Source organism: Apteryx mantelli, chromosome 6 (assembly GCF_036417845.1).
Source record: "Apteryx mantelli isolate bAptMan1 chromosome 6, bAptMan1.hap1, whole genome shotgun sequence".
In the NCBI taxonomy this organism is placed as follows: Eukaryota; Metazoa; Chordata; class Aves; order Apterygiformes; family Apterygidae; genus Apteryx; species Apteryx mantelli.
This window is the reverse complement of record NC_089983.1, coordinates 36,384,089-36,399,303: the sequence shown is the minus strand read 5'-3', so window position 1 is coordinate 36,399,303 and position 15,215 is coordinate 36,384,089. Positions and strand designations below refer to the sequence as shown.

General features: G+C 47.2%; 1 protein-coding gene across 2 annotated transcripts in view; it reads right to left on the bottom strand.

The window, feature by feature from the left end:
* Window positions 1-6,665, bottom strand: part of MRAS (muscle RAS oncogene homolog) — a 42,095-nt gene extending 35,430 nt beyond the window's left edge. For both annotated transcript variants that reach the window (XM_067299263.1, XM_067299264.1), the window contains exons 1-2: window positions 6,562-6,665; window positions 5,971-6,177 (exon numbers count right to left, since the gene is read on the bottom strand). The gene's annotated coding sequence lies outside the window, so the exon portion shown is untranslated. The remainder of the gene's footprint in view (window positions 1-5,970; window positions 6,178-6,561) is intronic.
* Between the last annotated feature and the right edge of the window lie 8,550 nt (window positions 6,666-15,215).

Here is a 15,215-nt window from a genome sequence, read left to right as displayed (position 1 = left end):
CATTAAAAGTGTTCCAAGAGTGCTTAAAAAATTGTATCGCAAGTACCCAAGAGTAATCCATCACCCCTAAAAAAGAAATCTAAGACTGAAAGCAAATTAAGGTCTTACCTACGCAAACATGAATATGACAACACGCAAGACTGTTTTCTTAGTCTATTTGTTTCTTCTGATAACCATGTTTGTCCTGGTGACTCAAACTGTTCCAAACCCAAGTTGTTTGAATTCAGTACACCAATTTGCATCTGGAGAAACGTATGTTTTACTCCGTCTACAGTGAAGGCCAGGCTATCTCTTGTCTTCCTAGTTTTCCTAAAGACACACCTGAAAATATATGCATACGCCCACCCTGCTGTCAGATGCCCAAAAAATAGACATTTTTACATCTTTGACCTCTCTAGTAAGATTACCTATTGGAATCTATTTGCCATAGTATTTTTCGAATGCTTTCTTCAACCTCCCTAGTTAATACCTGAAATAAGTAGAGTGGCAGAGCTGCCACACTTGTCCTAGAAACTGACATTTTAAAGACACGATAACAGAAGTCTTTTGGTAAAACTTTCAGGATTCTGGGAAGCTTAAAAACCTGATTCCTATTTAAAACAGTGACTAAGACTCTTAGGAATCTAACTCCCAAAGTCACAGAGGTAGTTTTGAATGTGTTACCCTTTTAGAGTAATTATGCTATCAAAGTTCCAGTCAAAAGCTGATGAGCGTTACTAATATATGCCGATGAGTGAGCTCGTAAATGAGAGACCTTCTCACTTTATTTACACTCCAGTAAATCAGAAAGCACTCCAAGACTTACTTACACGTACAAGAGTAACAGAATTGACCCCAGGAAACACTTAGCTAGGTTAAAGCATACCCCAGGGAGCAGGCTGACTGTAAACTGGCTGTCAGCAAAGTCATAGGGGGGGCTGATGCAGTTCTACTCATTTTCACCTTAGATGATGAAAACTTGGAGTAGCTTTTTGGTCTTCAGTGGAGGAACACCAGGCGCTACATGTTCCACCATGTTTGATCACTGCTAATCACCATTCAGGGGCCCCTCAATCACGCTCTTCACTAAACCAAGAACTAGGCAGATGCAATCAGAAGTTGGCTGGGAGAGAGGGCAATAACCAAGCACAATGAGAACAGAGACGAGCAAACCAGCTGAGGGCACCTCCCCCACTTCCCCCACATTTGGGAAAATACATGGATTTTCTCCTCCATGAAATGGGGCACCATTTTCTAGGGCCCCATGAAACGGGCCACCAACTTACCATCAGGCAAATTTATCACGTTAGTATGGGAAAGAACTGTTGTACATTCAGAAGTGAAGCTTTGTGTGAAACTATGTGAAGGGAGTTTGCAGCAATAAAAAAGGCTTAGATAAAGCAGGGGGTTGAGAGGGATGGAGAAAGATAAGAGAATAATATATGGTTTTTAACCATACTGCATAAAGTTACACATTTGGTACAACATTCTTTCCAAAGCAGACCTTCAGAAAAAGGCACACAACTCACAGCAGGCAAGACAGGCGTCATGTTATCTGGGGGCAGGAGAAGGGAGTCAGCACACTGTTCAAGTAGCTCTTTGTAGGAGCAGAAAGAGAAAGGCGTTCAAGACTAATCTCGAGCCCATGAGTTGGGATCAATGGCAAACAAACTCCCAGAGGCAAATGCAAACGAGGAAGGTCAAGATTTAGCCAAAAATTATAAGAAGCCTCACTTGTAGAAGGGCTGAGCAACTCTGTGGGCTGTTTCTGGCCAGTATTCATCAGGCACAAGACAGACGTAGCAGAAAGGAGAATCCAATCCCAAAGCTTCTCAAAATACCTACGTCTCCTGAGGTAGCTCAGTGTTTACTACTATATTTATGCTCCCAACAACACTCCTCCCCACCATGGAGATGAAGCTTTATCACCCCATTTCAGAGAGAAGAAAAGTGGAATAAGGGGCAGATTCACTGTTAGAGACAGATATAAAAGTTGCTGATTTCAGCCTAACTGCCTGTGACAGAGAAGATATTTGGAGACAGGTTTTCCACCTCTTCAGCCAGCTCTGATTGCTCTCTCTGATAAAATCTATGCACCTGTGCAGCACTAATCACCAGTTATCAAAGAATTAGTGTCTGAAGCAGTAATATCTGGAGGAGGGTCAGTAATAAATACTACAGCAGACTAATTAAAAATAGCCTCCCCCAATCCTTCCCCCACCCTCTTCCCTCAATTCTTACTTCAGCAGATATCCATTTTATTTATCTGTAGTTATTTCATCATCTAACAGCAGTCAGTTTGCCACATCTCTATGCAAGATTTCCATATGTATTACTCCCTCACTGACATTTTCTCATATATACATGCCTGGATCAGCAATTGCTCCACTAAATTCTCAAATAGAGAGTAAGAGTCATAAATCTCAAAAATAAGCATGCCAGGAAATCCAGCACCTGACATTACAGCTGTTCGTTTCTCCCCTCTGCTCAGAAAGAGCCAGTCATAGCTTATTACAGATATTAAAGTTTATGGATTTGCTCTAAATTTACATTAGATGTAAACCATCAATATGTGACCTACTGGGCTGTTGGCTGCTTACCTCTCAATACTTGGTATTCCCCATAGAAAAAAATACAGGCGGTGATGCTCTAGCAGGACAAGACAACTGTATTCCCCCCTCCCCACTAAGTACCTTCTCTATCAAGTCTCTTCTGTAAGAAACAACAGCAGAAAGTAGCAGCAACTCCACGAAGGAGTGGGCCAGCGTTCCTCCCATCTGCCAGTCCCACGCTCATTCTGTTTTCACTTGGACCGAATCCTCCCAACCCCTTCTGCTCTGTATTTCATTAAATTTGGGTGCCTCAGACACCAAGAATAATATCACCGATCTTTGAAAAGTCACTTTCAAGCACATTTCCATATCTTTTAAGACCATTTCTCTTCCTCAGTCCTGTTTATAGCACTGTCTTGGAAGCCTGAAAATGAATTCTATGTATCCCCTATTGAATCTGGCCCTTCAGCCCTGATCTGCTCAGTTCTGACAGTGAAAGCTCCTGCACACACCAGCCTCTTGTGCCTCTCCATTATTGCGGATGCATGTTAATATTCTCCATCTCACAGGCAGAGCCAGGAGTCCCCTGCTGTGAGGGCTGCGTATACCCATGCTAAGGTACGACCCCTTCCTCCTACATACAACCAGCACAGGTAAGGGTGGAAAAAGGGATATGTGGTCATGCAGAAGATGCAATAGTGAGCTAAGACTGAGGGTAGCTACCGACCGCAGAGGCGACACACTGCACCAGAGCCCCAAACAGGCTGCAAAGACTGAAGAAGGCAGAAGCAAGGAGTCACCAGTACCAACAGCTTTGCAGTAGCAGCAAAAAGCAAGTAAATCAGAGGAAGAAAAATTAGACTGGTCCAGTCAAGGTCTGGATTCTAAAACTTTCATAGATCAGACTAATTCATCTCAATGCATTAACCCACCCGTACCAACAGGTCAGCCTGGAGGGCCTGTTTTGCAACCAGCGGAGGTAGGTAGAGGCTCTTGGCTTGAACCCAGCCACAGAAAAATTTCACACCTAAAGAGAGAACATAAAAAGGAAAGGGCAGAAACAGATGAAGCCAAACAGCTTTCCTCAAAGAGTCCTCCAAAATTAAGGCAGAACTGCACAGAGTTTCTGCCTTGATAGTCTCGGCAGCAAGATGCCATCAGGTGGCCACAGAAACCACATGGTGCAAACTAAGGGGTCCACACAGGTCTCGGGTACAGGACACTGTTTCTGTTCACAGTTAACAAAGAGCGCTAAGGAACCCACCGCATATCAGCTATGATAACGATTCACCACATTTGTTTGTCTTACGTTTACTTATCCTTGCACACTGCTTGGCCAATGACAACGCCAGCTCAGGTATGGGGCTCATCCTTTTCCTCCTCTCTCCAGTCCCAAAATGCCAGCAGGTCTCTCTCTGTGCCAAAAGGCATGTGGAGAGAAGGAAAGCAGCAGCCCTCTCTAACTGCTGGATAATCTGGTTTTATCCCTCCCTTTCGTTAACCTCGGTCCCAGTTTAAGAAAAAAATCCCAACCCAACCCCCTCCAAGAGCTCCCCCAATGAAAAAGGCAAGCTTTGTTTCTCTAATTCTTAGTTCCTCTGCAAAAAATCTTGAGCTTGCGAAAACACCCACCAAAAACTTCAACAAATAGAAGCTGCCTTTCACATAAATTCTGAAAGCAGATGCCACGCCAGCTCCATTCCCGTTGTAACTCCTCTGATCCAGCAGTGACACTAGTGGGGTGCTTGGCCCTCAGCAGTCCAGGCTACTCACTGTATTGTGAGAGAGATCTGCTGGAATGGCAAAGCAAAAATCAAAGAAAGTCAAACAAGTTGATGCAGAACTGTAAGATAAAGAACTTCCATTTTCTATGGACCATCTACACTATTTAAAGAGATGCTTGCGGTTTTGTATTTTGGTGCTCGTGTACCACAGATGGAAACCCCATCTCTGGTAATCTGTCCAAGGCTACACTGTCACTTTTTTTTTTTTTTTTTAAAGCTACTGCTTCATCATTTCCTTGCTGCACCTTTGTCTTCTCTTTTACCTTACCTTAAAATATTTTTGTACAAGGAAACACTAATAGGACTCTATTTTTGTAATAGTCCTAACAGACTCAGAGCAATAGAGAAGCACCTCTCGCAAATAAAAATAATGATAGCTGACCTATGCAGTCTTAGACCTTTGAAATAGCTCTCTGTCCTGTGCAGAAAGGACCTGAGCTAACCCGATAATTTCATACCAAAAATATAAAAATGCCATCTGCACACAGGTATGACTATAAAAAGCCGGTACATTTGTTATTAGTACTATCGTATGAACAGTTTCTACATCAGACATAAATAGATATTTTTTCCCAGTAACCAGCATCTCTTTAAGACTGTCACTAAAATCCTAACTTTAGATGACTCATAAAATAACCAAGGAGTAGATAGCTTAGCTTTTCATACTTTTATAACATAAAGCAACCAAAGCAGAAAACTGCCAGTTGATTTGTGCCTAGCAGTGCTGCAATTGCCCGTACTAGGGGAGGGTCTCACACGGGCCCCGACTCCACTGTGGGGTTTGCTCCTTTAACAAAACCCCAGCCTTTACCCCAAACAAGCCCACAGTATAAAGTCCCGATCGTAAAATCAGATTGACAGAGATAGTTACTACACCAGCCTAAGACCACCAATGTGCACGATGCTGGAACTGGTCCATCCAGGGTCTAACTCTAACTTGCTCCTCAACTTCCAGTCAGCTTACCCTTATGTATTAGTTTCTCTGTCTAGGAAACAGGGATTTCTAAACATTGTTTCTAGAGCTCTGGAGCCATTAGGGAGAAGAAAAAAAAAGTTATAGGTTTTCTTTCTAATTACCAGTAATCCCAGGCGCAAGAGCTGAAAACTCCCAGTCCTTCAGCTGCATTTCAATTCTTTTTCCCAAAGTAAAGAAAAATTAAGATGTAAAAAGCATCCCCTCCTTGTTCCTCTACGATAAAAGATAGCATCCCCATCTTTCCTTTAGAAGTCTAGCAAATTAACAAACAAATGAAATACCGAACGAATCTGGAAGCTTTCAAAAAGTATCTAGTAGTCTAAAATCAGTTCTAATACAAGATAAGAAATCTTACAATTCAAAGACCAGAACGTGAAAGCGGTAGTAAACAGATTACTGGGCAGCCGAATATGCTTGGGTGGGGGGGACCAAACTCCAACAAAACCTAAAGCTAATAAACATCTTTCCTTAGACAGTGTAATTCAGAAGGACCCCTCTCCCCACCGCACACTCAAAGGAGGCAGACACACAACCCACAGCGGTCCAGCCCTTTCACGTTCTATTTTTAAGCGTTCACCAGAAAAAGAAAGAAAGAAAGAAAGAAAAGCCAGCCCAAGAAACCCCAAGCCCCCCCCCCCCCCCACAGCCCCAAACCACCCGCCGCACAAAGCCGCCGTACCATGGACAGGCGGCGGGTTCAAGCTCTCCGGAGGAGCAGCCTCCTCCCGGGCTCCAGGGCTGCAGGCGGCGATGGCCCCTTCCTCCCGCCGCCGCCGCCAACCCCGGGCGCCGAGCGAGCGAGCGAGCGAGCCGCGGGCCGCTCCTCCTGGCAGGGGGCTACGGGCGCCGCTCATCCGCACCGGGGCTCCGCATCTCGGCAGGAACGCTGCGGAAGGGGAAAAAAGAAAAAGAAAAAAAACAAAAAAGGAAAGGAAAGAAAAAAAAGGGGGGGGGGAACCACAGCAGTTAGAGATGGGTGTTACAATAAGTTGGCTAGAACAAGCGCGCTGATCCCACCCCTCCAAGGGGCATCGCTGAACAGTTCAGCGTTTCGTATGCAGAGTCCCGGCAGCTCTGTAATTCTCAACAAAGCTATCAAACACCCCCGCGCGAGGTTAAAAAAAAAAAAAAAAAAAGCCAGTTTTTTCCCTCTTCTAACTGGAAAAAAAAAAAAAGAAAAAGAAAAACCCACAACAACGCAAGCCACCCAGCCCGCCGAGCGCTGCCCCAAACGCCGCCGCGGCTCGGCGCCCCGCCCGGCCCCGCTCACCGCGGCCGCCCGCGCCCTCGCAGCGCGCCGCAGCCGCCCAGAGGCGCCCGCGACGGGCAGGGCAGCGCAGCGCAGCGCCGCCCGCTCCGCTCCGCCCGGCGCGGCCCCGGCCCCGGCGCGGCCGCCGCGGGAGGGCAGCCCGCACCCGGCCGCCCCTTATAGCGCCGCGGCGCCTGCTATAAATAGCCGGGCCCCAGCGAAGGGGGGACGGCGCTGGGTGCTGCTGCCGCGGGGTTTCCGCGCGGCGAGGAAGGCCCCGCACCCCCCGCGGGCTCCGCTGCCTGTTTTGGCGGGCTTTAATTTTTTTCTTTTTATTTTGGGGGACTTGGCGCCCGACCCCGCCGCGGCCGGGCGGCGGCGCGGCCCCAACCCCTGCCCGGGGAATGGGCCCGTCCGCGGCGCGGCCTTAAGGTGGAGCGCGGCGGCGCCTTAAGTGCGGCGGGGGGCGGCCGCGGCCCCAGCCCCGGGGGGGACCCGGCCCCGGGGGGGGGGGGCGCTTGGGGCGGGCGCGGAGCCCGCCGGCCCGGGCACCCGCAGGAGCGGGAGGAGAGGAAAGCATCGCTTCTGCCGAGGGCGGGCTCGGGTGGACGGGGCTGCAGCTGGGGGCACGCTGACATAAAGGGGGCTGCAGCGCCTTCGCCAGCTCTCCTCGTGAGCACATAAGAACGGGCTACTATATGCATATATACATCTTTATCCTAAATACACAGAAGCCTTATCAAGTTTTATCGCAATAAGGGAATCTGCGTTTAATACGCAGGGGTTTATTCCAGGTGAGACCTCAGGGAACAGGTTTACTTTTTCTACCCCTTCTTTCTGCCCTTTCCTGGCTCTGGGAAACCAAACCAAAGCAACACTTCACCTTCACGTCTCACCTGCAGTTTCCTTCGCCTCCACGCTCCTTCCTGCCGCGGCTGCGCGGAGCAGGAGTCCTGCTTCTGCACACATGCCCCCCTGCTCATTTACACCCCTGGCTCTCAGGGGGCAGGATCAGCTGTGTGAGCGAGCATAACCTGGGTGAGCCAGGCCCGGGCAGTCAGGCTCTGCCCCTCTCTCCCCCCAGCAGCGCCTGGGCCACAGTCCTGCAAGATGCCCAGGCAGTGCCAAGCGCCTAGGGCACGCGGCATCGCGGGACTGGCTTACCTTGCTGGGTCATGGCCCTTCTCCATGCTGCTTTGCAAAGCAGATACGTTACTTGGATTGGTTCTTACAGGCAAATAAACATCCCCAGTTCCCCTCCTTTGCCAAATTAGCATTACTTACGCTGTAGTACTCCTTGGAAACATCTGCCCAAGGCAGTCGTGCACTGTGCTGCGTCCTGTACATTCACACAACAAGAACCTCCAGAGACTTCACCACATTGGCAAAAGGCAGGCGGAGAAGCAAGTTGCCATTTCATGAACAAGAAACTCGCATCTCCACGTAGAAATCTGCATTGGTCCGCAGGCACTGAGGACATGAGAGGGAACAGACACACAGCAGGCAATCAGAGCCGGGCTGCCCGTGGCAAGCATGCCAGCGCTGACCCCCTTGCACAGCAAACGAGACTCCTCCGTTGTGCCCCATCCCCACCAGAGACCATGTGAGCAAATGGACAAGCCCCAAAGACTGAGCTCCTCAAATAAGACCCTCTCCGTAACACGTACGCTAGGCAGGCCTCCTTCATTTCATTGAAAGGGGGCCTAAGCTAATACAAACTATTCTACATTTATTGTGAACTAGGAGTACTGCCACGAACACGTACTGCAGATCAGCTGGCTTTAGTTGGCTGTAAATTCTTCACTAATCCCACTCCGTCTCAGGACTCAGCAAACGAGTCCAGAAGAACCCCATAAGTTTCTCTGACTAAAACAGAGGACTGGGACAGTTTGTTCATATGAATCTACGGCTTGGCTTGCAAGACAAGCATTTGTCAACAGGAGTCACAGGTTTGCGTGTGAATTTGATGCAATCATTCAAACTTAACTCCTCTGCTGGCTACAAGTTTCCTTGCTGGCCAAAGCGCATGCAGGGCGGCAAGGGAGGTGCTCAGCTCCGAGCAGTCCCGCTCTCTGCCGTCAGCACGGACCGTGATGAGCAAGTGTCATCCTGGCAAAGCTGCCAAGCATGCACGTGCTGCCGCGAAGCACAGTGGGTTGTTTGTACACCCTTGGAGGCATGGAAATGCTGTCAGTAAGTGCTGGGAAAACTACGGTCCCGACACCTTGCAGGCCAAGGGTTTCAGACTTAGATCTTGAAATCTGAGCATCTGGCTTTGCACTTGGGCATCTTAAATAGATCCCCATTCAGAGCAGGCAGATTTCTACTTCTACTGAGACAGTTGTATTTCCAAATCAAAAGTAGCCCAATATTCAGACATCCACACCTGAAAACCTTTGATGAATTTCGTACCAAAGTCAGTAATGTTGGAGAGGAAATCCACGTGTCCTGGCTCCTGCACTCCAGTTTCAGGTCTCCTGGGTATTCTTCAGTTCTCAGTAGTCTTCCCGCACATATGAAATACTGAAATTACATAAAGGGGAAAAGACCAAAATTCTTATTTCAAACTTTCTTTTGATTCCAGCCAGTATCTGGGGCAGCATTAAATTTCTTGCAGTGTGTATTAGTTAACAACATGGCTAAAGGGGAATTGCTCCTGCGGTTGACAGCTTACACGGTACGACTCCTGTTTAAGTGCATTTTTGTATCCTGCTGAGTCACCCCAACGAGCCCTCAAACGAAACTTCAGGTTCAGGTTGCCGACAGCCCCGTTGCCACGAAGAGCCCCCCCTTTACCAGCCCTCCCCTGGAGGCCGTGAGTGCAGAATGGGCAAAATTTCAAACTGCAGAACTTAATACAAAGCAAAAAGAGTCCTAGAAACTTCAGCCAATGTTTCCCCCTGACATTTCTTTCGCCATCTGTTCTAGCTTCAGAGATGATAGGTTAAAGTGACTGTCCAGTCTCTGAACTGCTCAGGTCAGAGCAAACGTCAAACAAACCGTCTGTGAAGATGCAGGTGTTTTACTTACTTGCACAATACTTCACCATTAGAGCTAGCTGAATGTGGCTGCGCGTTGTCCATAGCAAAGCCGAAGCGGCTAAGGCAGCTTGTTTTGCCAGCGGCTGCCTTTCAGGCTGGCCGAGGACACTTCTCTCGCCAGCTCCTGGCGAGCTGCGCGCCGAGCTGGGCCGCAGCAGCCGGTTGCAAACGCACACGCTCACGTAGCCAGGCGGAAAGGCAGGAAGAATCGGGACCGTTTGTGCAAAGTACTGCTTTTCTCCGCAGCGGCAGTGCAGCGGGTAAGATCGTGCCTGTAAAAGTCCCTGCTGGTGCAGCTGCTCTCGCTGCAGTCCAGAGGAGCAGAGCCTCGTGGGCCTCACCGTTGGCACTGAGTTTGGAGAAGAGCACAAGGAGACCAAAGCCTGAGCTCTGCCCATGGCTCCGTCTCAAATAGGCAGCAACGTAGATAGTTGCAAAATAACTCCTATGACATGCCAGGTGTCTCCAAATCTGCATTAAACCGATACTACAGCTTTGCTATCATTGTAACGCCAGTCAGTAAAAGTTAGTAGACCACTCCTTCAGGCTATATACCTATAGGAGTATCATTGCGCAGCTATAGACTAGAAACTATGAAGCTATATTAAAAAAAAAACTTAAACAAGATTCATTTCACTAAATTTGTGTAGTGCTTGGCACAGACTGCTATAAAGCTGCTTAGCAGTAGAGGACATCTAGTGATACTCAGATGCAACTACATAAACCCAACAGAAGCTCACATGTGACTGCTTAAGAGGCACCGTGGCTAAAGAAGGGATATGGTGTGGCTGTAACAGCTGCAGGAGCACTGTGACAAGCTAACAGAGCAGGACTGTCTATAAACAGGCTATGAAGGAAAAACACATAAGATTTTTTTATATATATATATATATACACACACACACATATTTTATATATATAAAATACACAGAGAAGGCATAGGCAGAAAACTCTGGGTGGATGCTGCACCCACCTTTTAACAGAGAGACATCACGGGGAAGCACGGTGCTTTTATTTCAAAAGCAAAGACCCTGTAAGCAGGGATACAAAGATTAAAATCAGTAGTCTTCTCGCAGGACTCTGCTCTTATCTCAATTTGCCTTTCATGTGACTCAGTCTGAGCACACACTGCAAACATCAGCCTCAAGATCAAGATCTTTTTTTTCCTCCAAGAGATGAGCCTTTTTTCCATTCTATTTTGCAGCCTGCAGCTCTTTGTTTTGGGTAGGATACCTAGAATACTTCCCCTCTCCATGTTGTTTATAATAGGGGATTCTCCAGAAATATTTTTCCATAAATATTCCAGGCCCGGGATGAGGAATTTGGCTGCAAAACAAAGACTACCAATTTGGTTTGTAGAAAGACAAAGATCAGCAGAGTTTTATAGAAGAACATGCTTCCCTAAGGAAGCAGACCTTCATTTTATCCAGTACTTCCTTTGACTGGAATTACATTAAGATCATCATTAATTTAGGAGTAAATCACAGTTGAGGTCTCACCATCTTGCACTTATTTCCATGTCAGATGCACTCAATTTCCAAGCATTCAGGGAAGGGAGGACTTTATTAGGAGTAATGATATGCAAGAGAAGAAAGTTTCTACAGGCCAGATTAGATCCTCGGGAATAGCTGTGCAAACCTACAGTAGACAACAGTTTGCAGTTTAACTGCCTTAGCTGGCTTCAGCTTAGCAACAATCTGATACACAAGCTGAACGGTACCTAGCTATTAAATGATGGCACCAGACCAAGACTGGGAATAAAATCTGTCCAGCGCAACTGCAGAGTGACCCACAGTGTCAGAGACAAGGCTTTCTTACAGAGTAATTTTTCAGGGCTGAATTGTACATTGAAAGCCTGATCCTGGAAACTCTCGCAATGAGAACTGGTTATTTGATGCATTTTGTCTACTCAAAATGTGAAGGACACTGTTGAAAGGCCACAAAGACATGAGTAAAAACAGAGGAAAAGGCTATATTAGCTAAAAAGACACTGCAATAACTGTTGGCTCTTGCACCCTTCGTGCATTTGCTTTATTTATCAATGGCCTCTATATTTAGCAATCATAAGACTGGAGCGTGGAGCAGCCTTAGCTCCCTGCTAGCCAAGGGCGCTCCCCGGGGAGCTGGTGGCAGCGAGAGGCTGGTACCGCTTTGGGAGTGCCGCGAGCTGCGATAGCTGGTCAGAGAAGGCAGGAGGCACTTCTCCAGCACACTGAGTCATTGTAGGAAGGAGACTGAATCTTACCCAATTTCCAAAAGCAGAACAGCTCTAAGCTCTCGTGTGATGAAACAAAAGCTGGCAGAGCACATGCTGTTATGCAGCAGGCAGGGAGGCCGCGCGAGACACGTTCAGGAGGTCTTCATTGGAGCAGCAGCAGAGGACACTTCAGAGGCTGAAAGCTGCTGGTGTTGAGCAGGGAAGGCACCGTGCAGCTGCTTCAGTACTGGAGAGCTGCAAATTAATCTATGATGTGAGTTTTAAGAAAGAGGAGATGAGGAAATCAATGACCCAGACAGAAGGGGAGATAATGCCAGATGAAGCCTGATGACGACATTTCCAGGCAATTTGTTCACACTGCTGGGTGAGCTGCTTGTGGAGAGATGGAACAGATTAAAGGCGACTGCATATACTTTGCCCAAGAGCAAGACTGTGAGATTCGCAGTTACAAGGGCCTCTGTGGCTGTGCTGCCTCCGTGTAAAAACATTAATAACTGATTCTCTTAACTATCAAAGCATTAGCTCCAGCTGACTTTACCGTTTCTGCATGTAAAAAGGCAATTACTTTCCCTCTTAGGAATTCTGAGCAAGATAGGATGTTACAGTCAGTTACATGTTCACTCACAGATACAGTCTTATGAAAAAGGCAAGCTTTCATGGTATTTTTGAACCTGAAGGGACACTTGTCAATCAGAGCATTAACAAAATTTAGCTATGAAAAGTCTTATTCTAAGAAACACTGATTGCCATTTTACTGGAAAGAGAATGACAAGGGCTTCTTGCACTGCGCTGGCAATCCAAAAGCAATTGTGGTGCGCTAATGGGGAGAAACCAAACATCAAACTGGAAGTGAAACTAGCTAATCTAGTTAATACTCAGGTTTCTGATCGGACACTTGCCACATGTCAAGAGCTAAGGCAACAGAATTACACACAGGAAAGAAAGGTGGACTAGACTGTGGCTGCGCACTGTGTAACATGAACACAGAACTCGAGAAGTGGGATTTTTATTAACATTATTTCTGTTTGAATGATTTCAATTGCACACAGACAAGAGAGCTTATCTTCTAAAATGCTTGAGCTTTGGGAAGGTCAATTCAAGCACCAGATGTAAGATGCAGCACCAAGACATGCTGGAGTGCTCTGTGTCTTAGTCCCCAGCTCCAAATACCAACCAGGAACACACTGAGAATTATTATACCGGCAGAGCTGTAGCAGCTGCATTGGCTACAGTGGTGGCCTTGTCCTGATCATCTCCAACACCTCCCTCAAAGTCTTGTTCTTCCCCAGGCTCCTTTCAACCATCTTACCCAATGGCCTTTCTTATGCACCTGGTTGGCTGCTTTGATATGGTTAGAACATAGGAGAGAAGATCCCCAAAGAGAAGAGACAAGACATGGGGTCTGGGAAACAGAGGCATGAACCCAGGATTTCCCAGGTGTCTGCCTTTGCACCTAGAGATTATTTCTGCTTCTGCTGCAAATGCATCTCAGATGTATGTGCAGTAAGCCCCATGCTGAGGGGACTCTCTGCCTATATGCTCTAGAATTGGCAGGGCTAGCCTGTCCTGCCCTTTACTAAGGGCAATATCTTAATAAAGCAGTTGAGCTTGTTATGGTTGTCAAACATACACTGGGGCAGGGACCCTGCCCTTTACTTGGCCTCATTTGCCTATATACAGAGCAGAATGCTGTAAACAGAGCTATAAATACTTCTGTGCCCACTGTGTGCTGGAGGTCAGAGCAGATGAGCATAGCAATTCCTTCTGGCTTTAAAAATAATCTATGAACCAATGCATTCATTGCAGGCTGAGTATCCCTGGAATAAGGTTGATAATGCAACTCCAAAACTTTGGCATTTGGGGCAAGAGCTCTGTTGAGAACCAGGTAAATGGTGGTGAGAAGCACAGAAAAGGGGATGGAGCAGTCAGGTCTCTAAAACTCACCTCTGTCTGGAAGCAATGCAGCACGACACTGGATGCCAAGCCTGGAAATACCTGTTGGTTTGGGGAAATATTTATAACCCTCTGAACAGCACTGACCTGTCAGGTTACATCCCAGATTTCTCTGCTGCATCTCCGCCTCCTTTCTCTTCAGGAGAAACTCACTCTATCAGCATGTAGCTGAGGGAGCAGGATAGTTGAGAGGAATGGGCGGCTGACCTGGAGATGGAAAGGCAAACCTCAGCCTTAGGTAGGGCAGCACCTCCCCACTGCCAGCACATCAGCTACCCTGCAAGTCTAGAGGATGCAACAGAGGGAGCAGGATGTGTCCTTCTCAGCACCATCAGGAGCAAAGCTAATGCTCTGCAAACTCAGTCAAGTCCAGACTCCCTGGGCTTGCACCTTGGATCCAAGCATTTGCCAGAATTATACAATGGCAGAATCCAGCTTTAGATTAATCCAGCCTTAGCCACACATGTAAACTAAGGCCTAATTTACCTACATTCTGTATGGAAAAGCCTTATAGATGATGCACCTAAAAGTGATGCCCTTCAGAACCAACCTTGGGCTTTCCCTCCAAGGAAACACCTTCTCTGGTTGCTGAAGGATAGGTTTATGTGGAAAGAATGACAGTCTGCATTTTTCTGGGCCAATGACTATGGTAGTTAGTATTTTGTAGAAAAACATTTCAGAGAGAATCCTCCCCTGGATTCTCTTTCTGATTCCTACTGCACTTCCCCCCGCTACTTACCAACTTTACAAATTCTGTGGATGAATAACATTTTTGGTCCGCTGCCTGTTGCAATCAAGGAAAACCTTTCTATTGACTTCTGGGACAGTCAGGCCCAGCTATTAGCAAAACATAAAAGCATTCAGACCCCACATTACTGGGACTGTGTGTGTAAATGGCATTACTTCCCTCCTTCTGTGGTTGCTCATGAGATCAGGACACAAAGGCAGTCTGTCTTTTGGGAGCCTCCTTGCCTTTAGAAGCCTGTTTGCCTTTCTATTTTATAATGAAAGTGAGAAATCCTTAAGGGTTTTCTAACTCCCATTCCCCAGCAGAGAGCCCCAGCAGGCAAAGGCTTTGTCAGGCAGCATATTAATGAAACAGAAAACATGACCTGAATTTTTATAGCTTGTACTTAGCAGGTCATTTACTTGTCATGAAAAGGGACATTTTGCATTGGTTGCCAATAATAGCTTCAGAAAAGCAAGCACTTAGCTTTCATGTTTCATTCCCATGAGGAAGAAGGGAGAAAAGAGACCCAGACTGCCTCCTTTTCCCCACCCCACACTTGGGATATTGGAGCTGTGCAGAGGGCTCTCCTAAAATTTAGTTACGAGAACAGGAGAGCTCATGTCAAACCAGTATCGAAGCCAACACACATGGCCGAGCTGAGCCCTGACTCCCAGCCTTATGGCCTGCTGAGCCGTCTGGCCCTGAGCAATATCCTGCCAACAGGGGCCTCGGT